This window comes from Phalacrocorax aristotelis, chromosome 10 (assembly GCF_949628215.1).
Source record: "Phalacrocorax aristotelis chromosome 10, bGulAri2.1, whole genome shotgun sequence".
Lineage (NCBI taxonomy): Eukaryota > Metazoa > Chordata > Aves > Suliformes > Phalacrocoracidae > Phalacrocorax > Phalacrocorax aristotelis.
In genome coordinates, this window is record NC_134285.1 from 7745714 (window position 1) to 7769774 (window position 24061).

The 24061-nt window shown below is 40.5% G+C and overlaps 1 long non-coding RNA gene across 2 annotated transcripts; it reads left to right on the forward strand.

Moving 5' to 3' along the window:
- The first annotated feature begins 165 nt into the window (after window positions 1-165).
- LOC142062516 (uncharacterized) lies at window positions 166-20489 on the forward strand. Of its 2 annotated transcripts, XR_012662467.1 has the most exons (10): window positions 166-230; window positions 1179-1306; window positions 2561-2637; window positions 5530-5646; window positions 5741-7850; window positions 8065-8166; window positions 12306-12637; window positions 14295-14617; window positions 14993-15091; window positions 16336-20489. It is a non-coding gene; the product is annotated as an uncharacterized LOC142062516 (long non-coding RNA). The 2 variants fall into 2 exon arrangements; XR_012662466.1 differs by having other exon boundaries at window positions 12306-14617.
- The last annotated feature ends 3572 nt before the right edge of the window (window positions 20490-24061 follow it).

Genomic DNA, 24061 nt, shown 5'->3' on the forward strand with positions numbered 1-24061 from the left:
GGTGCAGCAAGACCTCGCTCTGCACTTGGGGACCTGAAGCATCATCTGAATAGCCAAGGGCTCATGAGGCTGCAAGTTACATCCAGAGGTCAGCAGATTCATGCCTAAAGGCCTGCTCAGCTGTATCCACACTGCTTCTGACTGTCATTTCTGTTATCTGTCCTCAGAAACATCCTCCAACAGAGGTGCTGATGGCCCCTTTGGCTGGGGACGTGATGCTCCAGTCTCAGGTACAGTCAGCACTGAGCCAAACCGAGCAGCTTTGCAGTCCTTATGATGTATTTATGGAGTGATACCTAAAGGAAAAAGTTTGAGTTAAAGCAAGAGGTGTTATGATTGGTTTGGGCTTTTTTTCTTGGACAAAAACTATTTGAGGCAAATTTGCGAAACAGTTTCACTCAAGAAAGCTGGTCAAAACTTGGAAAAGAAAACAAAGAGTTTAGTCCTCTTTTTTTTTCATGCCAAAACACTCCATTTTTAAATGTGTCCATGATACATTTTTTTTCTTTTTGCAGAAGTTCAAACAAACCAAAAGTGTTTCAGCTTGGGGCTGAGCAAGAAATCTTTGATTGGCCCCAAATGATGGTGTTTTGTTGTTCAGTATTTCATCTTCCCGGGGCCAGCAATACAATCATTTGGCATCAATCAAAAAAAAAAAACAAACTTTCAATTCTTTGTCCATTTGTGGTCTGATAGATCCTCCCTGCTTTCCTAACAGTTTGGCCTGTCACAATGCAGGACCTCCACATTTTCAGGGCTTGTGCCTTCAAGGCTCAACTGCTTTAGGATTAGAGAAGTCAGCATTTCTAGATGCCTGAGGCAGTGGCTCCCCATGCTGTCCGATTCCAACCCCCAGTTTGTTCCAACCATAATTTCTCATGCCCCCATCATGCAGCATGAAGGAATCTCACCCATTAATACAGTAAGAATATTTCTTTTTACATCACTGCAGGATGTAGTAACTTTAAAAAAAAAAAAAAAGAGAAAACAAAAAATCCAAACAAAACTTCTCAGAAGGAATTTGTTCCATTGTTATTTAGAATAGTGGTAGTAATAATACTAATGATAAAATATATTAATAACCAGACAAAGCCAGTGCTAGGGGCAGGCAAAATTAATGCAACTGCTGGGAGCAGCAAAATAGCTGTGACCCAGCTGTTTTCTGTCCTGGTTAGCAGATGTCTGTGGAAGAGCCCTGGAAAGCCAATGCTGCTGTGGCTGCTACTTCAGAGAGAAAAAGAAACAGCTGAGGGGCACCAGTGGCTGCCAGAAGCATCATCCATCTTACCCCCCTCGCCATGGGGAGGTAAGAAACTGTTTTGGCTACTTGGCTGTGAAGCCTTGAGCTGCTTCCACTTATGCAGTGTTTTGCACTGAGGAGTTTTATAGACTCACATCACAATCCCTAGACCTGAGAACAATAAAACGGAGCATGCCTCAGAGCATTTTGCAATTATATCTTTTTTTAATCATTCCCTTTAACATAGGAAGTCAAGTAAAGTAAGGATTAGTTGGCTGACCCTAATGAATCTACCAGGCAAGTGGCAAAGACGACTGTGACATTAATCTTCATTTATAGAACCATAAGAGCATCTCTGAGTCAATAGCATTGTATATATTCCCATCCTACAGATAAGAAATGGGACAGTCAGTCGAAGTTTTTCTTTATTTGTATAACAAACTAGAGATATTACTTATTTTGGGGTGTTGTTTTCAAGGTGTGGCAGGGGAAGTGTTAATTTGTAATACATCATCCAAATATTAGTGTGCTAACTGCAGAAATAACTGGTCAATACTCAGATAACTCGATGTGTAAGCTGCAGCAGGAGTGAAGAACACTGTCGTGCTACATGGTGGAATGGAAGGGGAAGGGAGTTGTGCAATTAAGTGCAGTATGTGATGTAAAGGGCTTTTATTTTCTCCCCAACCCCCAGTCCCTGGACATAGCAAATCTCAGTAGATGTCATGCATGGGCAGGGCGAGGAAATGATCCCGATTTGAATTTTAGGCATAGCTCTCAGTGGGTGGGTTTTTCAAAATTAATCTATATTTGCAGAGAAAGACAAGTGCAGAAAGCTCCTGGGAGTTCAGCTGCACCATGTCCCTCAGCTGGACAGGCTTAACATGACCAAACACATGTGGACAGGATGAGAATTCACAGGCTTAAAATGCCTCTCAGGAAAGTTAGGTTAAACATTATGAAAAACTTTCTAACAGTGAGGACAGTTGAATATTAACAGAAATTTCCATGGGAGGTTGTGCACCTAGTGTCACTGGAGGTTTTAAAGAACATGTTAGAAAAACATATGTCAGGAACGATGTAGGTGGAGTTAAATGACCCCCCCAAGTTCCCTTTCAGCCCAATTTCCTCTGCTTCTGCACTGTTGGGTAGTAGGGGTTGGCAAATAAATTATATTTCTTTTCTAAAGTAGGTGTTATGAGTTCTCTCTCCAGTGTAGCATGAATACAGGTTTCAGTGAGGAAACATCCATAGGCAAATCTCAGAATTATTAAATAGGCAAGCAAGAAGAGCACCTTTTTTTTTTTTCTTTTTTTTCAGAGGGAATGAATTTCCAAGAGGAAAAAGGAGGAGAAAAAAGGCTCCAAAGAAGATGCATCAACTTTTTCATTGTTAAAGTAAGAAAAGAAATCTAGAGTGAATGAAAAGTTCATATCTTTGGGGAGAAAAGAGAGAGAAAGAAGAGGAGGAAAACCACAGATATCATTAGAACAAACCCCTAAAAGAGGAAAAAGTACTAAACAAATTAAATTATACATCTAACGAGCACAAACAGACATCTACTTTCAAAAGAGATTTAACCCAATTCTTCAAAGAAACAAAACCCAGCAGTAATTAGTGAGTGCTTTTATCTCTTCTGGATTAGAGTATCCAATAAAGCTGAATTCCTAGAGGTGATGTTCCTCCTCCCCAAAATATAAATCGTTAGAAGATGTTGCGCAAGCCTTTTTCTGCTTCAGCCCAATAGGATGCCACCGAAGTCGGGCTCCTTGGGCTGTGTTTTCAGAAAATCAGCTGTGACCAGACTCTGAATGTAAAGCTGAGAAAAAGAACTTCAGGAAACTGGGACTTCTCATTTGATGCTCCCACCAGTTATGAATCAAGCCTTGAAATCCTGCTGATCTTCAGTGGTTTGAAACAATACTACATTTTTGTAATTTCTAGAATTCTGTAACTTTAGGAGAATAAAGTGGCAGCATAATGTGGGAAGGAAATAGGGTAAGCAATAAAATTAATTTTCTGTCTCTCTGCTTGGGTGCCTGTACCCTGGCCATATAGAGTGAAACCAGTCTCTTTCTTGCAAAGTGCACATCATGCCATGGCCACAACAGGCTAACCGTGTGGCTACAGAGTGCAGACCTTTGTTTCAGATCATTTTAAAATCTGAGTTCAGTGCTCTCAGGCCAAGCAGGATGCAGAACCCTGTTGTAACCTCAAGACCTGGGTAAAGCCCTTATTTACCTTTCGTGGGAAGTTTCATGCCAGGGCTGACCTGCGAGTAACTAGTGCCTGCCACTCAGAGCTCTTTTTATGAGATGAATAAATATGCCATAAATCCCTAAGGGAAAACCCAGTACATCTCACGCTCACATGGACTCACACAGTGACTATTTCAAAGTGTATTTGACTTTTCTTTATGCCTTTGAAATTTCCGGAGCATCCCCTTACCCTGTAAGCAAAATGGGAGGCCACTGGTCCAGGAGTGATTTGCCCCTCAGGTGTGACTGTAGCACGTGGTGCTGCTTATTTTCCATGTGGCAATAGGCGGTGAAGGTGGGAAAACCCAGCTGAGGCTGGGAGCGTGCAGAGCTTTTGCAGTCTGCCTTCCCTCAAGGAAAAAAAATAAAAAGAAAAATGAATCATCACTAGAAATATAGGTTGGGGTGGAAAAATACAACTCAGGAAATGTTTCCAAACTACTTGGGAAAAAGTGAAGATCAGTTCATGCGCTGCTGCCTTTGACTTTTCAGCCAATAGATATGATCCCAGCCGCCCAAAATCTGCACGCTGAGCCGAGAGGAGGTTAAGCACCCAGATAAAGAGTGGCAAACATTGCCAGAAATTTTCTCCAGCCAATTCCTCCAGCCCAAACATGCCCATCACTCTTCTATGGATTTAGACATTTCCCAGTGGGCAGCTTCTTTTTCTTTAGTTCCCATGTTTCAAGAGACTAAGTCAATCTGTTTCAGCAGAGGTGGCCAGGCTCTGAGCTGTCAGCAAGGTTTATATTGGTAGCATTAATCATCTGGTAGTTGCTGTTTCTTCATTTCCTTTTGCTAACTTGTGTTCTCAGCTGTCTTTGCTTCGAAGGCAGAGATCTCTCTAACTGACCTATATGAGAAGGAAGAATAAGAAGCAGCTTCAGACTACATGCAAGAAGGGAGACCTGCTGCTGCTGCAAGGGGCCATGCTGGTCCACTGGGGGATTTAGCTGAGCTTGAAATATGGGATGGCTCCAATCATCACAAAATCCTCCCCAGTTAAGCCATTTCTGTGAATTTTGGTGCCTCCTGTTGCTCTGCAGTGCAGGACTTTGCCAGGGGTGGGATGCCATTTCTGAACTGAAAACTTGTCCCTTTCCCCGGCTTGCAAGCACGGAGCCTTGCTGCTGTTCAGAGCGCTGCAGCCTCCTGCGTCGCCAGCAGAGTAGCTCATGGTTCCTGTGAAGCCAAAGAATATCCTCACCTTTCTAGCTTTTTCCTTGCATAAGTACATCAGTATAAGTTAGAGTTTTGGGGTTGGTGGTTTTTTTTCAGACATATACCTGAGCAAGAAGGCATGCTTATTTTGGCCACCACAGTTATCACACAGAAGAGATACAGTTCTTCCAGGATACTTGGGCACATTGGTTTTTTTCATATTTCTACTTCTAATATATTTTTTCTTATTATTGAGATAAATTCTTGAGATTAAATGAGATGAAGTAATCTCAGGAATAATGATTATTGTTATTATATTATTATAAGTTAATAATATTAATATATTAAAATATTAATACTATTGTTATTATAAGCTCCTATCACTAGTAACAGGGGTAATTAATAGTAATAGTGCCATTTACTGTTTATAAAGTGTTCCGTGTGTGCACAGTACTTTCTAAACAAGTGAAAATTATTGTTGTCATTTTATTGAGATAAAATTCACAAACTCTGCAGCTGTGATCACTGCCCTCAGTTTGAGAATGAAATAACATCTTTGTTAAACAATATCCTCTTCCAAACTAAAATGAACCATCATGACACTTTCCAAGCCAAAGGCATGTGTAAAGTGAGTTATGAATCCAGACTGTCCTGGAAGCACGTTTGATCACATTGTGTTTGAGAAGTATAAAGGAGGGAGAACAAATGAGTGAGAAAACATCACAGGAGGAGACAGAAGGAGGAGCAGGCTAGAGCTCAGCACTGAGCCTGGGCATACAATGAGGACGTGTTTGCACATTTTTTTACTTTCCAGGTCAAAATGCGTAGCAAAACTAGTGGTAATTAATTCATTTCTTTCTGTGCTTTCAGCTTCATGGCCAAAGTAGTGAAAGGCACCAAATGGCAATGTGTGACTGCTGCCTTAATGAAACACAGGGTTGTCTTCATCGGAAACACAGAGATGTGTCACAGCCCAGCTGCATCCAGGTGCAATGAGCGGAGCCTGAGGCCCTGGGTCATTGACCCATTTTTGGTCTGCTTGAACTGCTCCTTTCTCTCCTCCTCTTTCTCCATCCAGCAGGTATGGCCCATCACGCTGTGCCAGAGGTGACAGCAGCTTGAGGAAAGGTGGAGTGAGGATATCCTGGTGCCAACCTGAGCAGCAAAACGAGAAGTGACAGTGAAAACACTCATTGCTTCACCAGAGCACGTGTAAAACTAATGCTCTCTGTTATCATAGGTGTGTCTCTAAAGCAAAGCAGCTTCCAGCCGGAGGAGCCCGTACCCATAAAAGTTACATTCTTCACTGTCATAAACTGTTGAGCTTGATGTAGCCATCGTTGGGGTTCATTTCCTAGCCGGGGTTATGCAAAGAGGCAGCCAGGACAACCACAGCATTTGGTTCTGCAATTACAGTGTCTGGTATGGAGTGGTTGTCTCAAGTGCCTGGGATTTTTCTTTTTATTTATTTGTATTTCTATTTTTCTTTAGACATCTCTCCAATACATTTATCAGACCACAGTGGCACTACTTTTAGTACAAGAAAACCAGGTCTCATTTAACTTCGACTGAAGCATAAAATTAATAAATAAAGAACGTTAACAGTAAAGGTCATGAAGGTGAAGGCAGATTGTTGAGGTCTAGTGTTCAGATGAGTCTGACATACCTACTTTAACTATATTTCAAAATTAAAATGTAGAGAGCCTAAAAATACATTCCTAAAAGCTTTATCTTATTCCTAGGCCAGCTTCAGAGAGGCAGGAATTTAACTCAGCAGCAGCAAAATGGACTGCCACGTTTCTGAACTGTACTGGGAGCTCCCTTGTTCTGAGGCCAAAGCTGGTCTCAGAAATGCAGACCAAGCAGGGTTAAGCCTTTCCAAGTCCAGTATTTCTCAGAAATGAACTAAAGTCCTGGTGAGTGGTCAGCACTCCTAAGCAATGAGAGGCTGAGCAGTCAGACCAGGTGCTGCCTCTTTGCCACATCCCTACATTTATAAAATCTGCAGAAGCCAGTATTTCTGATTTTGCTGCAGCATTAGATAATGCTCAGTGGCTGCTGTTGCTGCTCTCCCATAATTACCAGAAACATTGCTTTAAGAAGTTACAACTTCCTGGAATAATGTGAAAAATGAACCGTTTAAAGCACCAATGAGTAATAGGTAATTGCAGGCTGGAGAATCTTTAATCACTTTCAACCTTAAGTACATTTTTGAAGAGTGCAACTCATTATTACCTTGCAGATCTTGATGGAGTTGTACATTTCTGGTAGCTGAGATTACAAATTAAATAAGAATTTTGCATACAGGTGGTACTGGTTGGCAATTACGGCACAGCCTGGCCCCCAGGCACAGAGGCTTAACTCCCTGCTCTGCTGCAGGCTTTTGTATGACCATGGAAAGGTTATGGAGATGTTTGTGTGCAGAGAGTGTAGTGCTGCGGTGCCTACCGTTTCAGGTCCCCTAAAACCTGGGTCCTGTGAGATCTGATATCTAAGGCATATAAATGTATAATGAGAAAAAGAGTGACCCATGAGACATTGTGTGTAGACTAAGAATTATGGATGGTAGCCAGCAGAAAAGGTTGCACATCAGCTTCATTGCTGCCCAGAGAAAGTGCTGAACAACTTCTGGGACCTCCAGCCAAGAGCTCACTGAGTCCTGTTGTTGATTTAGCTCTGCATTTCCTGTGGTACAATTTTTGATCTATAAAATGAAGATAATAAGTATCTTCTTACGTATGCAAGTAAGTACATTGATACAAGGAGCTCAGCTCTAGCTTTCAAGTGGTGTATATGCAGACATTTAATAGAAAAAGGGTGAAATGGACATTTTGATATCCACACAGCGTGTTTTGCAGAGCTTGGGCATGCTCTGTCCCTGTGCAATATGGAATCTAGGAGTAACCAGGACTAGAGTGACTGAGTTTCCTTTACAGAAGGCTCCCAGACCCCCAGAGTGATGCCCTTCCCACCCTTTTTCTCAGTGCCTGCCCCTCTCTTCTCCCATCTACTGGCTGCTTTTTCTCCCCCAGCATGAATATCAGCCAGCATGTTCTCAGCTAAGGCAATATTTCAGCCTGAAACTTTGAAAGTGAAGAAACCACACCACTTGGCTGTAGTGAAGAGGAGAGATGAAGCCAGGCTCCGGCCGCAGGCAGATGCCCTCAACCTTCATTGCATATTCCTGAGAGGTATGTCTCGAGAAGTAGGACATGTGCAGTCTGCATGCTGCATTCCGACTCATTGGCCTAAAACCTCTGAAGCTGCATTACAATCCCCATTCTTGCTGTTCATCTGCAAATGCCCTGAATTCATTTCTACCATGTTGATGAAAACTGTTTTCCTCCTACATAAAATATTTCTGAAAACATTTTCCCATTGTATGCTCAAAACATCTCTTGCCAGCAAAGGGAGTCCTCTTCCCCCTCCTCTTGTGGCAGTGAAAGCCCGAATGGGAAGGACTGATCCTCTGCTCGTAGCAGTGCACGGGGAGGTGTGATGCCACAGGTGAGCCTCTGACTCCCTTATGCTATGTTTCCAGGCATTATATACTGCACAGTGACCTTTAGGTGAGCAAAGGGAGGGACAGCAGCCCAAGGGTTGGATGAATTATGTCTTTAAATAGGACTTATATTGCTGGAGCAAAGAAGGACAGTGTTTAAAGGACTCCGTGCACCTGGAACCTGGCACCATATATGATTGGCATTTGCACTGCTAATGAGACCATTTCTATTTTAATGAGCTCATTACTATTGTATTTTGCATGTTTCACAAATCATGCAGGGAGGTGCTTTTTATCTCCACTTTCTCTTTCTACCTTGGAAACTCTCAGGGCGATCCCAGTGTCTGCATAACAGATGAATGAATTAGCTCCTGTGGAGATACCGAGGAGCGATGGCTGCTCTTAACTGGTCATAAGGGGAGAAGGACAGGACTGAGTCGTGCCTGGAAACTAATTCAGTAAGGAGTTTCCATGCTGTTCTGAATCCCATGTGGTTCTGAAACCCAGTGACAAGATGTTTTTATGAATATATCTTCTATTCAGAAAAGTATGCATAAAATTAGTCTGTTCCTAAGAGGATGCTTGGCATATATATTATGCTTTTTGTCAACTGTTTCTTCCAAATATTGATTTGGATCAGACTGTTTCTCTGCCATTTTGCAGTATTTTGCTTTAATAAGCTTTGGATATGATAAGGCAAAGAAGTTTTGGCTTTGCAGCAGTGTTCAAGTTCCCGGTGTTGCTCAACTAGTCTGATTCATGTCCCTTGAGATCCTGCGTTCTTATTTTGAGCTCTAAGCATCTGTAGGGTAGGGCAGTCCCCAGGGACAGCTCTTGCTGGCTTCCAGTGATCCTGTTGGCTTGGATTGCTTTGGCTTTAGGACCTTACCATTACCTATTCCAGTTGGCCTCTCAGTAGCCACTGCCTCAGCTTTAACTCTCAGTGAAGAGCCAATACCCTGGAAATAATCCTCTGCTGACTTTCAGGTTACTTGGTTTCAATGTTGCACCATGAGATGCAACTCAGAGAGGGAATCAAAAGGGGAGACTCCACCACGACCCTGTGGAGGTTTCCAGACACCTCTGAAGCAGAGTGCAAATGAACCATCCCTGTGAATCGGCTGGTGGAAAATCATGTTGCTATGTCATATTGCTGCCACTAATAGGTGTAAACACACCAGTTTCTGACGGAGCGCAGAAGAATTTATGATGCATAGTTATGGAAGTGGTACCTGTATCCAACTTCAGAAAAAGATTTATCTGCATGACACCTCTAGACCCTTTTTTTTTTTTGACTTTACAGTTCAGACATATTCTGCACGTCATGTGCAAAGTCCAAGAATTGCTTAAGAATACAAATTGCATCCAAAGGACACTAACTAAAAAATGTATGTGTGTACATTTGCTTCTTGTTGGAGCTACCAAGCTACATTTTGAATCTCAGGTTTGTTATTTTGTTAGTTTGAAGTTGTAACTCTGACAAGCTCCTTCTGTCCCACCCCTTTCCTCTGTGTCCTCTGGCTGCTGAGACATCATCACTCTTTCAAGCCCAGGGTTAGGGCTGGCCTGTTTTTAATACTCTGTAGACTTCGGTGGCATCTGGCAGTAGTACTGACAGCTGTTGCAGAGAAGATAAAGAAGAAAACAAGACATCAGAGTTAAAAAAAAAAAAATCAGGCGACTGGGTGTGTTCAAAGGCTGTCTCCCAAATTTATATTGAAAGAAAATATGGATGCAAAACTTCCATGCCTTTCAGATGAACCTTCTGCTACCTTGCTTGGGTAGCTCAAAAAGGGCACAGGAGATAGAAATAATGTAAATATGTGGAGAGACAGAAGTACATGCTGTATCTCCTTCAGGAATTTAATAATTGTTTTAGTGAACCTAGAGCAATTTTCTCCCAGCATCTGAGAAATGTCTGTGGTGGTGTTCTTTTGTGAGCTTTGTGCTGCGCTGGTATTTTATGTTTAATAACATATGCAGTGAAATGGGAGAATTAGCAAGAATTTTGCTTCTGGCAAGATTATCTACATGATCTGCCTTTGGCTGGATGTAACAAGTGTCTTTTCTGCAGGTGTCTGTGGGTGCTTTGGGGTTTGTGACAAACTGTTGAGGGATTTGAGTGAGGCACAAACCAGCAGGAGTCAGCTGAGGTTGGATCCTTCCTTAGGAAGTTGTGAGAAGGGAAAGGAAAGAGAGGGGAGCAAACTGGCACACTTTAAACAGGTCCTGTGCAACCAAAATCCCAAGGAAGTTTCCCAAAATAATGCAAATAGTCATCCATCAGTCTCTCCTCCATAGAGCTGCTACAAGCTTCAAAAAGGAGCTTTTCCCTTTCAGCTACCCGAGTCTGGTACCTCTTGGTGGGCTCCCATCAACTCATTAGTACTTTGCGAACCAGTGTTGGATACTGAGGTCACTGTATGATATTCATACAAGTTACCTCTCATTGCAGGTTGCTAATAGCTATAAAACAGAAAATAATTTCTTCTAAAAAAAGGAAAAAAGGAAAAAGAAAATTTAAAAAAGAAGAGAAAAGAGAAAAGAAAAGAGAAAAGAAGAGAAAAGAAAAGATAAGAGAAAAAGAGGAGAAAAGAGAAGGAAAGAAAAAGAAAAGAAAAATAAAAAGAAAATAAAAGAAAAATAAAAGAAAAATAAAAAGGAAAATAAAAGAAAAATAAAAAAGAAAATAAAAGAAAAATAAAAAAGGAAAATAAAAAAGAAAAGAAAAGAAAAAAAAGAAAAGAAAAGAAAAGAAAAGAAAAGAAAAGAAAAGAAAAGAAAAGAAAAGAAAAGAAAAGAAAAGAAAAGAAAAGAAAAGAAAAGAAAAGAAAAGAAAAGAAAAGAAAAGAAAAGAAAAGAAAAGAAAAACTTATCCAGGCTGGGGTTTGGGTATTTTTGTGTGTGTGTGGTTTTTTTGTTTTGGTTTGGGTTGTTTTTTTGTGTGTGTGTTTGGTTTTTGGTTGTTTTTTTTTTTTCCCAGAAACTGGCAAGCGTTTATATGTGAGTGCTATACTGAGAAACTCAGTGTTTGATCCTGGTTGGAATCCAGAAGTATGGGGTAACAGTGTCGAGCTCATCTTTTGCAAACCACAAGAGGGTTTTGGTAAAGGATATGTCAAAGCAGGAAACCAGTATGGAAAAAACCCCCCATGTTAGTGGATGCTGGTTAAGACTTCCTTTCCATTATTTCTTTGTATATTACAGTTATTACCAAATCTCCCTGAGTTTTCCAGTCCCTGGGGTTCAATATGCCTCACATTGGAACTTATCTGAAATGCTTGTATCACACAGGACACGGGAGTGATGCAGGGGATTAAAGTGACAGGGTGGCCAGCATATAAAATGGTCAAGAATTCCAATAGCTTGTTGACAGTTGAACTTTATTTTTAGAAAGTGATTGGCAGGTGATGATTGAGTAGTGCTGTGTCCAGTTAGCTCTGATTGACCCAGTAAAACAATGGCGAAGACCCCGACAAACTGATACCATTGCTGACTGAAGACAATATCCTGGCCCTGTATGGCATTTCTGACGTGTAATGATCTGAGTGTCATCTTTTGCTCTTTTTTACGGCTCATTTCTCTTTCTGGTTCTTTTGCCTCCAAGTTCATGACAGAAGGAAGATAAAGTGTCACCCTTTTTCCTTCGAAAGAATGAATGCATTTAACAGAACAAAGGTATTACTCAATGACTGCAGTAAGAGCTGGCCCAAAAACTGGCCTAAAGCACCGATATCAGTGAGTGCTAGTGGGCGTTGATTCTAAACACTCCTTGCGAAGATGAGGGCAAAAGATTAAGTCAAATGAAGAGGCCAAGAACCACCATATTTTTGCAAAGTCAGTTCCCCCCTGTGTTTTTGCACAGTTTGTTTTCTTTCCTTTCATTGTCAGTGAGGGAATGTTTTGTTTTCTCTATTCCTCTAAATCACAGTTGTGATTCAGCTGTCCTAACAATTTGGATTTGGGACAGTAGAAAATTGCTATGCATTAATGCTTATTAGACTTGACCTGATGAACCAATACTTTGTAGAAGATGGTTTACAGCTTTCATTCATGACCTGGACTGGCCTAATTTTTGCAATTCTAAGAGAAGCAGTATTGTAGTTAGGATGTTAGCTTACATTTGTTTGTTCCTTTTCTGTAGGTCCTCAGCAATGAAGAGATATTGCAGTGCAGCGTTTCTCTGGATTACTCTGCCACATATGTCGAGTCGGAACACCGAGGATATAAATCTGCCATAAACCTTTGGCCTTATTTCAGCCAGTTTATGCATTATCTGAAGTCTGTGTAGCAGCAAATTGCCCTGGAAGCTATTCTGGATTTCCTATTTGTGCAATGCAAGGTGATGTGAATTTGAATTCACAGCAATGATCTCATCAGGTTTGCTATAGGTAATTATATGCAGACATACAAGATCTTCCTCTAGAACATGTCTATGGATGGTCTGCAAACAAAATTGAAGTTTACCTCCCACAGGTAAGTTGTTTGTTTGTTTGTTTGTTTTAAATATGGCCCTATGCATATGGGCTCCACATTTTGCATACTTAATTTGGCTATTAAAATCAATCATGTCTTGAGTTCCTCCAGACAAAAACCACCTCTCTAAATTGACCCATACTGCGATATTAAGTTGCAATGTTGAATCTCCTAGCTAGCCAACTGTGCTGTTTAATTAGGGTGCCTTTCCAAATCACCTTCAATAGCATCATTGTAACATATGGGTTGAGATTTAGCCATACGGTCCAAACACAGAAACAAAGCACATCGCTAATTGTCTGAACACACAGAGAGGCACAGCACAGGCGCTCAGATAGGCAGAGATAGAATGACATGTCCCGTTTTGTAGGAACAGCATATTTATTTATTTTTAATATAATTTATGCATTTATAATAAACAGCAGCGTTTTATTGCTGGAGAGAGATGTTCAGAGTTTAAAATCCACTTTCATTGCTCACTAATCTAGTTGACTTAGGCTATCCTGGGAAATGCAGGGCTGCCTTTGAACTAATCGCCAAAGCACTGAAGGAAGGACATACATGCAGTAAAGGTTTTACTTTGGGTGGGCCTTTTCCAAAGGTTGTAGTTTCCTTCTACTTGGAGTTTCAGCTGAATTAGTGCGGCCAAGTTGCAAATAATCATTGCCTTTTCCTGTATTCATGGCAGACCAAATCCTACAACCCTCTGCAAAGCACAGTCTGCACTTACTTGTAAACACACCTTGAAAGTGGATGGTTTATTCAACAAGGGAATAATAAGCCTCAAGCAGAACATTTCCTTTCCTTCTTTATGCACAGGCAACCATTTATTTTTTTCCAATATGTAAGATGAAGAGACTGCAGTCCAGTCAGTCACTTTGATAGGATAACAGAGCAAACAGGTAGTGATGTCAAAAGAGAGAAGCTGTTACTTAAATTAAATTAATGACAGTTTTATAAAGAATATGGAACTGTATGAACCACTGAGGTACATAGATCAAAAAATACATTAATCTGAGTAGGTACCAGTCTAGTTTCAGGGGTGATTTGTGTGTCATACACGATCAGCTTGAGATTAAGAAAATATGTATTACTTTTATGTGGGTCATGGTTATCAAAGAAGTCTGAGAGTGTTTCAGGGAGGCTGTGTGTCAGTAAATGCCTACAAAAATCTTTTCCTGATTTATTAATTTGAAATAGTGTCCAGAGGTATTAGTCAAGGTCAAGGGCCATTTCTTATTAAGTATTTCTAGACCTCCCTGGTAAAGATGTTAAGAACAAATATCTCCTTAATATTATTTACTTCTTACTATAGCAACATAAACTGATCTTCCCCAGCCAGCAAGAGCTAATCAGAGTTTTAACATTGAAAATTTAATCTTATCTCAGAGTTGTTCATTAGACTCCTCCACTTTAAACTTGTATTGAAAAGAGACACGAAGCACTTGCCATACCTTTCAAAGCCAGACCCTGAGTAAAAATCTGGGATTGCACTTGAGTCAGTCACTTTGGAAGTCTCTGTGTATTCACCAAAGATTTTTCCCTGTTTTAACATTGGTGTCTTTATCTGGACTAAGCCGAAGACAGTAAAAATGTCCCAATTTCAAATTCTCCAAATAACTCCTTCTCTTTGTTTTCCCATTGCTATTAAACACAGACAGCAGTAGAATAGGGGCAATGAAAGCAATCCAAGCTGGAAAGTTTGGCCTTTCAAGGAAGATTAAATTTTGTTTACCTGCAAGGCTGCCACCTGTCCCACATTCAAAGGGCTGTGGGAACCACTGAGTCTTTGTGGCTAGAAATCTCAAATCCCCCTTTACCAAAGAAATAGATGGCATCACATACAGGCCTCACTTGCATGGGAAGTTTGCTCAAACCTTCAGTCTCCTGGGACCGGCAAGGAAAGGAGTTTGCATGTGGCCCTGAGAAACAGAAAGCAGGAATGGAGACTCCAGGGACCAAGGATCCCCGCCTGTCCAGGTAAGAAGGAAACATTTGTTCAGTTATATTCAGAAAAAAGAAAAAACAAAAAACAAAAAACCTGGGTTTCTTCTCCTTATTGCCCTGGAGTGAAGAAACCAGGATTTCACTACTCATTTCTTAGGTGTTTTTTTTCAGATAAACAACCCATCTTTCTCCTTTTTCCAATCTCATTGGGAGCTTCATTTAACCTAGCAGTAGTTCAAGGTGTGCCACCATGCGGCTCAGAGGGAGGAAAAGGGGAAGAAATCCTTCCAGGAAAAAGAAAGCAATAAATAGGACTTCATCCAAGGACTTTCCTGAATCCAGAAGACATATGGTGATTGAGTTCTGTAGCAGCTCATCTGAAGGATATCAAAATGCTTTTTTTTCCAGGAAAATCTCCATGCCAGCAGTATGGAACTTGAAGGTGGGATACACTGGATATATTTGACGGGTTAATTACTTGTGATTCACCCCCAGTTTCTTTCAAAAGTAAGTCATGTGGAGTGCACATGAAACCATATTTATTTCCTGCCACAGCACATGCTGGTCAAGGTTGTCCTGCTCCACTTCCTTGGCCACAGGAATTGTGCAGTCGTCAACAGATGCGGGTCTTAACTTCACATTTCAGTCACTTCATTACCCTTCCCCTGCCTTTTCAATCAACACAAGCCAGGAAAGCCTTGTTGAATGTGACTAACATTTAAAACATAGCTGGATGTTTCACAAGATTCGTAGCTGTGAGCAGGCTTTCAGTTCAATTAATAATAGACCCCCCCACTCTGACTTGTTTCCACAACCTAATTCAAATTTTAACCCTGTAATGCTGAGGCTGTGGATTTTCTGGCTGATTTTTAGTTTTTGCTGTAATGTATTTGTTCAAGGAGAATAGATTTAATCTATAGATCCAAACTGGGATTACTGGAAAAGGTCACACACGCCCCCTCAACTCTGCTCATCCTCACAGTCTCTCATTTCTTTTTGACATCAGCAAAGCCTTAATTTTAATATTATTTGTTATATTTAGAGCAGATGACCTACCCAGTCAGAATCAGGGATTAGGAATTTATTTGGTAAAGTATTATGCAAAAATATAGCAAAAAGTTGACTGACCCTGGCTCAAACTCTTTGAGTCCACTGGTATGTAACTGTAAAATCATGATCAGAATCTGAAAAGAAGAAAATAAATTGTTGATAGCAGACATTTTTTCATTTAATTACTTCCCCCACCCCGCCCCCGAGAGCTTCTGTACAAAGAAGCCTTGAGATAGTGGATGGCTTCTTTGCAAATTCTGATATTTTGTACCAAACAAGATTACTCAGGAGCAATAAGAATGACCCCAGCTGTTGTCTGCTGCTAAAAAACCTTTTAAATGTATAAGGACATAGAGTCACTCAGTAATTACAAGGAAGGAAGACCACACGACTTAAAGTGACCAGTTAATAACCAATTCCTGCTGTGAAAATTTTTGTCCTAGCTATACAGTATGTTTGGAAAACTGAAAAGCATGTGAAAAAATATTGACATTGCTTCATAAATGGAAAAAATGAAAGTTCATTCAAAAATGAATAATGTGGCTAGCATGGTATGAAATCCCACCGTTTTAAAATAATACCTACTTTAATTGTATCGATCTTTTAAAATAATTAAGAATGTGGGAATAATCAGGTTTTCTTGCATTGTTGAGCTTTTTGTGTGTATTTTGAAATATTTTGTATCTGGTTTTCTTCCACAGCTTCAACTTTAAAGACTGTCTTGTTTTATCAAGATAGTATTCTGTGACAGCTTTTTTAGTATTCTCGGGGGTACAAACAGCACACTGTGGCCGATCTTTCTTCAGAAACAGTAAGGGAAGTAAGTGGTATATACTTAGAACCTAAAAATAATGCATATTGCTTTTGCATTTTAATTTAGCACTGGTTAGCTGATATTTTTCACATATGTATTTAGAACACAAGGAACAGCTCTGGCCGCCTGAGTAGATTTTGTCACTGAGTTTCAGGAAATGAAACAACTTTATAAACCTCAGAAAAAGAGGACAACTGAATGCAATGAATGCTGCAAAAAATGAAATTGTGATTTTAAAATTCAGTGATGTAGAAAATGACAATGAGACTCAAACATACATGAGATGTTAAAGAGCCCAGATTGCCTGTTGGTAGCTGCATATGTGAAAAGTCAACACAGAAATCAAATATAAAAATACCGATGTGTTCTGGATCAGTGGAAACAAGTCACCCTTTGAGAAGAGGAGGCAGCATTTCTTCACGCTTTCAACAGCTGCCCACTTGCAGAGCATCACGTACTTTGCGGTATTTCAAAAAAACATTGGCGTGAGGTCTTTTGTGTAAGTAGTAACAGATCTCAGGTTTCTCAGCAGTACTTCCAGCTGTGAAACTTAATTTTTTTCCTTCTTTAAATTCACCTGAAATGGCATTGTCCTTGCTTATAGCCAGTCCTTTCCATCCAATACTAATAGAATTGGCTGCAAGAAGGAGCAAGGCTGAAAAAATAATTGAGAGGACGGTGTCCCAGGGCATACTGCACTGCCTGTCAGCTGTTCTCTTACCTTCAAAGAGGCAAAGTCAGGAGTAAATGTTTTACAGCACTGGAAAAGTTACCAAAGAAACAGTACGGAGGCTATACCATCATTACAGATCCCCTGTTGGACCTAGCCTTTGAAGAAAGGATGGCGGGACTGAACAGAGGCTGTGGAAATCCTGAGTTGGTTCCCAAGGCCAGCAAGGGCTCTGTGATTCACAGGGAAAAATCTCAGCCTCTCTCTATTCAGTTGCCTATGCATAAAACCCATAAAACTCTTTGAAGTAGAAGAGACCTCCCATTATTTTTGTTTTGGTTTGGTTTTCTTAAGGGAGATTGCCCCTTGGCTGAGCCCTGTTGTGAAATAGTTTGCTTCAGAGCAGTGCACAGACCCCGGTGCTTGTGTTGCCTTGTTCTTAGGACATTTTGAACATTTTACTTTTCTTCAAAGGATGTTTTTTTCTTTGAGATTAAGCCATTTGTTTAAGAGTATTTCATATTCTCTTCTTTCTGCTTGGAAAAGCTCTCAGTAAGAGTCATGGTATAAATACGGTTTGTAAATGAAACATAGGCCTGGATCAATACCCTTCTCCTTGCCGCAGGGTAGCGTAATAACTGAAAGATGTTCTCATAATTGTTATGAGGACGGGGGATTCTTTCATTTATGCTAGTGAAATGTGTTGTTAAGTCATCTGATCACATGAGTTGAGTCTGAGGTTTCTGTACTTGTGGCAAAATGGCAATATTCCTAAAGCATCTTACAGTCAGCAGTTTCAGAGGACAGGTTATTTGCAAAATAGCCTCCACATTATAATCCACTGACACATAAATCTGCTGCTCCCTAACTTCCAGCTCTGGCCCTTCCAAATCCAAAATTAAATGGCTTCTACCCCAAGAGCTGAATTGTCACCTAAACTGCAGTGCTTGAGAGATTTGCTGTTACTGAGGAAATTGGTCTCCTATATATTTCCATTGGATAATTTCCCAAGGACCTATCTTCAGTGCATGTTAATACAGTATATTGCAACGTTGTAGCTTTTGGGTAGTCTAATAGACATGTAATCTTATTTTAGCAGAAACCCAGATGCTCACAGACTTACTCGTCCAGCGCAGTAATTTGCCCTACAAATAGGCTCCCTGAAATCAATAGGAAACCTTGTGTAGGTATTGTTTAGTATATGAAAGTATATTCACACCTCATTAGCTTATACATATGACTTCAGCAGAGTTACTTCTTGACTTCTATTATGGTAAAGCTCATGCCCTTTTCTGGTGGGCAATGTATTTTTTCTTTGTGTAATAGAAAAAATGCGAAAATTGCATTTGAGCGCGGTGACTTTCCAACACATTTCAGGTGTTCTTAACCCATGTTCATGAAATCCCACCTGGTCACAGGATCTTACTCACAATTACTTATTTCTATAGTTATTCATACTTAAGGTGAGCTCCTTGCTACATATGGCACCACTTCTGCTCCCCCATAGTGAGCTGTTGGCCAATTTTTGTCTTAGACCATTTCAGATAGGAGAGAAAAAAAATGGTAAATTATGTCTATTTCTTAGTGTAACCATGTTCATTTCTTAGATTGTGCTACCCATCTCGCACTTCCCTGAGAACACTGGAAAAAAGCAGCAGACACCATTTCCCCTAGTTGTCCTCTCACCAGCTTCCTTTTGATCTTCCATAATTGCTTTTTTCGCCCTGAAACTTCTACAGATTTATGGATATGGGGTACACTTTGCTGCTGAACAAGATCGAAGTAGGCATCTCTGAAAGACATGACTGCAACTTGTCCCTGGCTTTTATTTGCAGTACAGGATGAAAACTGGGGCAGTGACAAGTATTTACCTCAGCAGGTGGAGTGAAGATCACCCTCAGCTCTGTTGTTTCCCTTACACTCATCACAGGAGCCGCTAACATGAGTGGCTTTTCTTTAGCATTGCTATTGTGCTGTGCAACGCAGTTGTCATGTTCAAATGTTATCACAAGTACCATTCTTGCCATACCTGGACTTTCCACTCATATCAAAGAGGCTTTTCAACACACATCTGTGAACAATCTCAAATGGGACCTTTCCCTGACCTGTGACAAGCAAGCTCACATCTTAACTATCACATGCTGGCACTTGCAATTGCCTGGGGTGCGATGCTTTAGGATCACCTTGGCCTATCAAGAAGGCCAGTGCCCAGCCGTTTCACTCTGATGAGCAAGGCCAGGGACCCTGTATAGTAGTCTGACTATTTGTAGATGCACTGCATGGTCTCAAGCTCGTGTATGCTCAGCTCTCACCTGGATAAAGTAGCCTGTGATGAATTCCACAGCAACAAGCAGTAAAGAGAAGCAGTGTGAATGGGGTTTGGACAACCAGATCAAATAACTCTAGAGAGCACTTGAAGCAGCCTGTCAAGAAAATGTGGCCGTGCATGAGTTTCAGAAGGCTCACTGGCCTGTCTATTGCTCCTTGTAGTAAACTATTCTCTCCTGCAACAAGCGCTCTGCTGGCAAAAGGTGTCAAAGCAGGTCAGGTGCCAAAATCACCCCCCACTCCCTTTATTCAGTTTGCCAAATACAGCTATAATAATGAACTGCATTCATTTAGTACAGGTCTCTCTTACCTTGTGTTTGATTTTATGTAATAGATGTACTACAGATAAAATAGGTGCAAATAGTACTTCATTGTAATCCAATGGTACGGAGAACTTAATACACTAATAATGAAAGCAGTTTTAGACATGTACAGATTCAAACCCACTTAAGGAAACTAGCTATAAATCTCTTTTATTTGCATTGGTATGTATATTTTACCCTTATTTATTAGGTAAGGCTCACACTTGTTTGAACTGCCTCTCTTCTATTTATTGTGACTTAGTTCCTTTGCCATAGCCTCAGAGTCTATCTTTATAGAAAGAACTATTGGACTGTGTCCCATTCAGGAAAAGCAAAACACGTTAGGATTTTTGCAGCCTCAGTCAGTTGAAACAACAGTAACTCTCCTACCCAGGCATGTATTACCACCTAACACTCACAAATGTAAATGGAGGAGTTTTACCACATACTGTATAGCAAATTATACTGAGATTTTTTTTTCAGCCAAAATACCTGCGATGGAGAAACAGAAATAAAAATTTCAAGGAAGATATAAAGAAGCAGCAAAGCTTAGGACACAACCTGAACAAATAGTGGCATTGTGGGCTTGCTGAAAGCCAAAACATAGAGCTTTTTTCGCTGAGTGCTGGCGCAGGGAGGGTTGGGGTGGTATATAAAAGTACTTTCTCCTATGACTTGATTTCTGTGGTAACAATTAGGATTTTATGTTATTTTCAGATAAATAAAACTACATCAAAGACACCTGACTGTCATAATTTTTTTCTTCTTAGGGAAACAACAAAGTTGTTTTCTGACCTTTAGGGGCACAAAGAAGTAATGTTATTGAGTACCTCACCGTATCAATTTCCTGTTTTGTTTGATGGGATGACTATGATTTACAGGATTTCTTTATGTGACCCAATTAAATATAGAATTTATAATATTCATGCAGTTTCTGTGCCAAATATACATAGTGCTGATACAGCAGGGATCTCAAAATATCAACCACCTGCTTGGAAGGAACAGAATTATGAATACATCTCCTTAAACAATAATTCATCATACTCAGAAGCCTAAAGTTAAGCTGCTCTAGAGCCAACACAGCTGCTTTATCATCTTATTTGGGGGATACTGCTGACTTACGATGCTGGTTATCATTCTTGGAACTCATGACTAAGACTGAATTCAAGGATTTAGAAGCCTAGGAAGCAACACTGGCTTTATCATGAAGGCTCTTGTCTTTCAGAGGGGAATCCTGAGCTGTGAACGGCATGTCCACACTTACACAATACACCTGCAAACCAAATCAGCCAGATCAGGGAACCACCCAAAGTTAACACATTCACAGTGTCTGTGCAAAACTGGGAGAACATTTGCATACCTCACTGAGGACTGTAGGGAAATACCCCCTCTCCGCAAAGATCCTCATCCTTGAACACCCACCCCACCCCACCCCCCCAAAAAACCAAAGATGGTCATGGGGTAGGGTCTTTCCTAACTGAGGACAGCTGAGGTACCAGCTCAAGAGAGTCAGGAAGAGACGTTTTTCCCTAGGGAAGGCTGCTTTACTCAGAATAATGAAATTAGTTTTAATCTGCATGGCTTCCTCATGAGAGGACTTTGATCTCACATAATTTAGGTTTATGATTTTTTTTTCCCACACAGGCTGGTGCTGTAGAAGTGAGACAGACTGAAAGCACTCACAGCTGAGCTTGGAGGACTTGCATACAGTCTAGGGGTATATATGTGTGTAGAAAAAATGAAATATCAGGACCTGAGTGGGGTTCTGGGGGATAAAAGATAGCACCACAGTATGATAGTGGCTTTAAGTCTATTTTTCACTGCATGGAAGCAGACTACTGCTGTGCCCATTCTAGATAGTTGTTAGTCTAATTGGTCCTTTATAACTTAGATTTTACAGCTTCCCTTAGCAGCCAGGTTCACTGATTAACTATCCTTCATTAGGAAGCTTTTCAAAATCTCTAATTTAAACCTTTGCTGCATGTGGTGCCAGGCACATTTCTTGCCCCTTTGGTGACCAGGACAATATTTCAGAAGCACCTTTGTTGCAGACTTTTTTGAGGATTGGAAGGCTATTATCTTGTCTTTTATTTCAAAGGACTACAAATTCACCACTTTCAGTTTTAGCGTTATGAAAAGAAAAATTTTCTTAACTTCTTTATGATGCCTATTGCTCTCCTGGAACCAGGGATACTTTAGCCCTTTCTGTCCCTTTCTCACCTACTAAATGTATTTCAGGATGACCACTTCTGTGAAGTGGGCATTGAAAGCTCTCTTAGTCAATAACTGGGGCGTCATGATGCTTAATGAATGTTGCTAAACTGTAAATATAGTATCCCAGACATACTGGGATAAAAGCCTCCTGAAGAATTTAAAGTAGTCAGAGCATGAGGAAGTCTAACACTGCAAATACAAGCTGTTGAGAAATACCAGTCCTATCAGTAGTAACCATGCTTTAGTACAGCTGCTTATAGCAAAAAGGAAAAAAAAATTAAAATAACCCTAAACCACAGTGCTGCTTATTTTACTTCTAGCAGGCTTAGCTTATTACTTAATCACCAAACCTTCCTCTTGGGAGCATGTTCCTGACCACGAGCTTTTTAGCCACGTGATGGGTTTGTAGGTGCAGCTCTGAAAGGCACAGACATCTTTGAGGGGATGATTACTAGCTAGTCTTCAAAAACCACTCTGGACCAAATAGATCAAGTCTGTTTATATTAAAGAAAATCTGTGCCGTTGTGAAGGCAGTGACCACCCTCTTATTGTCAGGAAATAACCTTCAGGGTTTTAACAAAAAAGGACAAGGAAGAGTCTTTTCATCCAGACTGTTATTGCCTGAAGCATCCAAATAGACTGAGGGCTGTTTGCAGAAACAAAATGCACAATGGACTTAGGATCGGGTGAGAACACAGCAAGAAAACTTCAGATTTATTTGCGATTACAAGGAGATTTGCTTATCGCATCCAAAAAACTCTTATAATCAGCATCTTCATCTCATCTGCTGTCTCATTTTACCTTTTGCTCCCAAATAGTGCTGGAGGCTTGGTTCTAGGATGGCTCTCTTCAATGTCTGCAATGTCTGCCTTCCCCATTTGACTGAAGCTCCATTTCAGCGATGCAGAAAATTAATTGGGGCATTTTATTTCCTTCATATGTCAACCTAAATACTGTTTCTAAGGCTGCAAATATGGTAACTCTGTGAATGAGTAAACACAAAATTAGACTCCTTTTGCATGATTTCTGAAGCTGACAGCAAAAACAACCATGAAGGAAATGACACAGAATCTGCTGTTTTAACTGTACTGGAAAAAATTCTATGTAACAATTAGAGAGATTATGTTGCTCAAAGTGATGCAGAGAACTAAATAATCAGGCAAATATACTAATGAGATGTCACTTTATCAGACAAGAGGAAGGAGCGCTCCATAGTGAATGGAAGATGGTCTGTGGGATGCCCATTGGCTCATGCATAAATTTCCTTTTATTCCCATAACTGCTCCTTCTGTGGCCTTTCTTACAGCCTTTGCTCATGAGTAGCATGACTACCTCCACTGCGCTCAGTGGAAAGGGCTCCTGTCTGCATAACGACCAGCCGTTCAGCTGGGCCAGTGGCCATGTGTACTGAGGAGGTGGTGGCTGCGTACAGGTTTATTGACCCCCGGGTCCTGGGCGGCAGCGCTCACCTCATCTGCTCTGCTGAGGCACTGCAATGAGATATTAAAATGTCAGTAGGGAAAACGTGGATTCATGCCCTCAGCTTCACTCATTATAAAGCCCTACATAGCATATCGTGGCGAAAACAACATGCCACTAAAGATACAGAATGCAGTAAGGCCAAGAAAGAGGTTAATAATAACAGAGACAACTAGGTATCATCGCCTGTGCTCAGATGTTGTTGTTCAACAAGCCTTTGGAAATATTAGCCATATTTGGCTTTTTAGAAGTCATATATTTCACCAGATGAAAACCTTTGTGATATTAGTACTCCACTACTGAAAAAAATAGTTGTTTCCACCCATAGCTAATAAATAAGTTTGAAGCTCAAGTTGATCTAATGTGAATTCATGCTCAACTGTGCATGTGATGTTTGGATATAAACATCCTTTTCACATTGTACAGTACCACCCCACTGCTATTGTGTGTTTCCTCAGATTTAGTTATGTGTCTTTATGGTATTTTTGTGTCAGTGGCTGATTAGATTACTTAATATGCCTGCATTAAAATCCAGTGTCTTTAAATTGGGCTAAAGATGTCAAAGTGTATCTATGTATAGGCCAGTTAAATTACTTTAACTCAGCAAACTTGCTATGAAA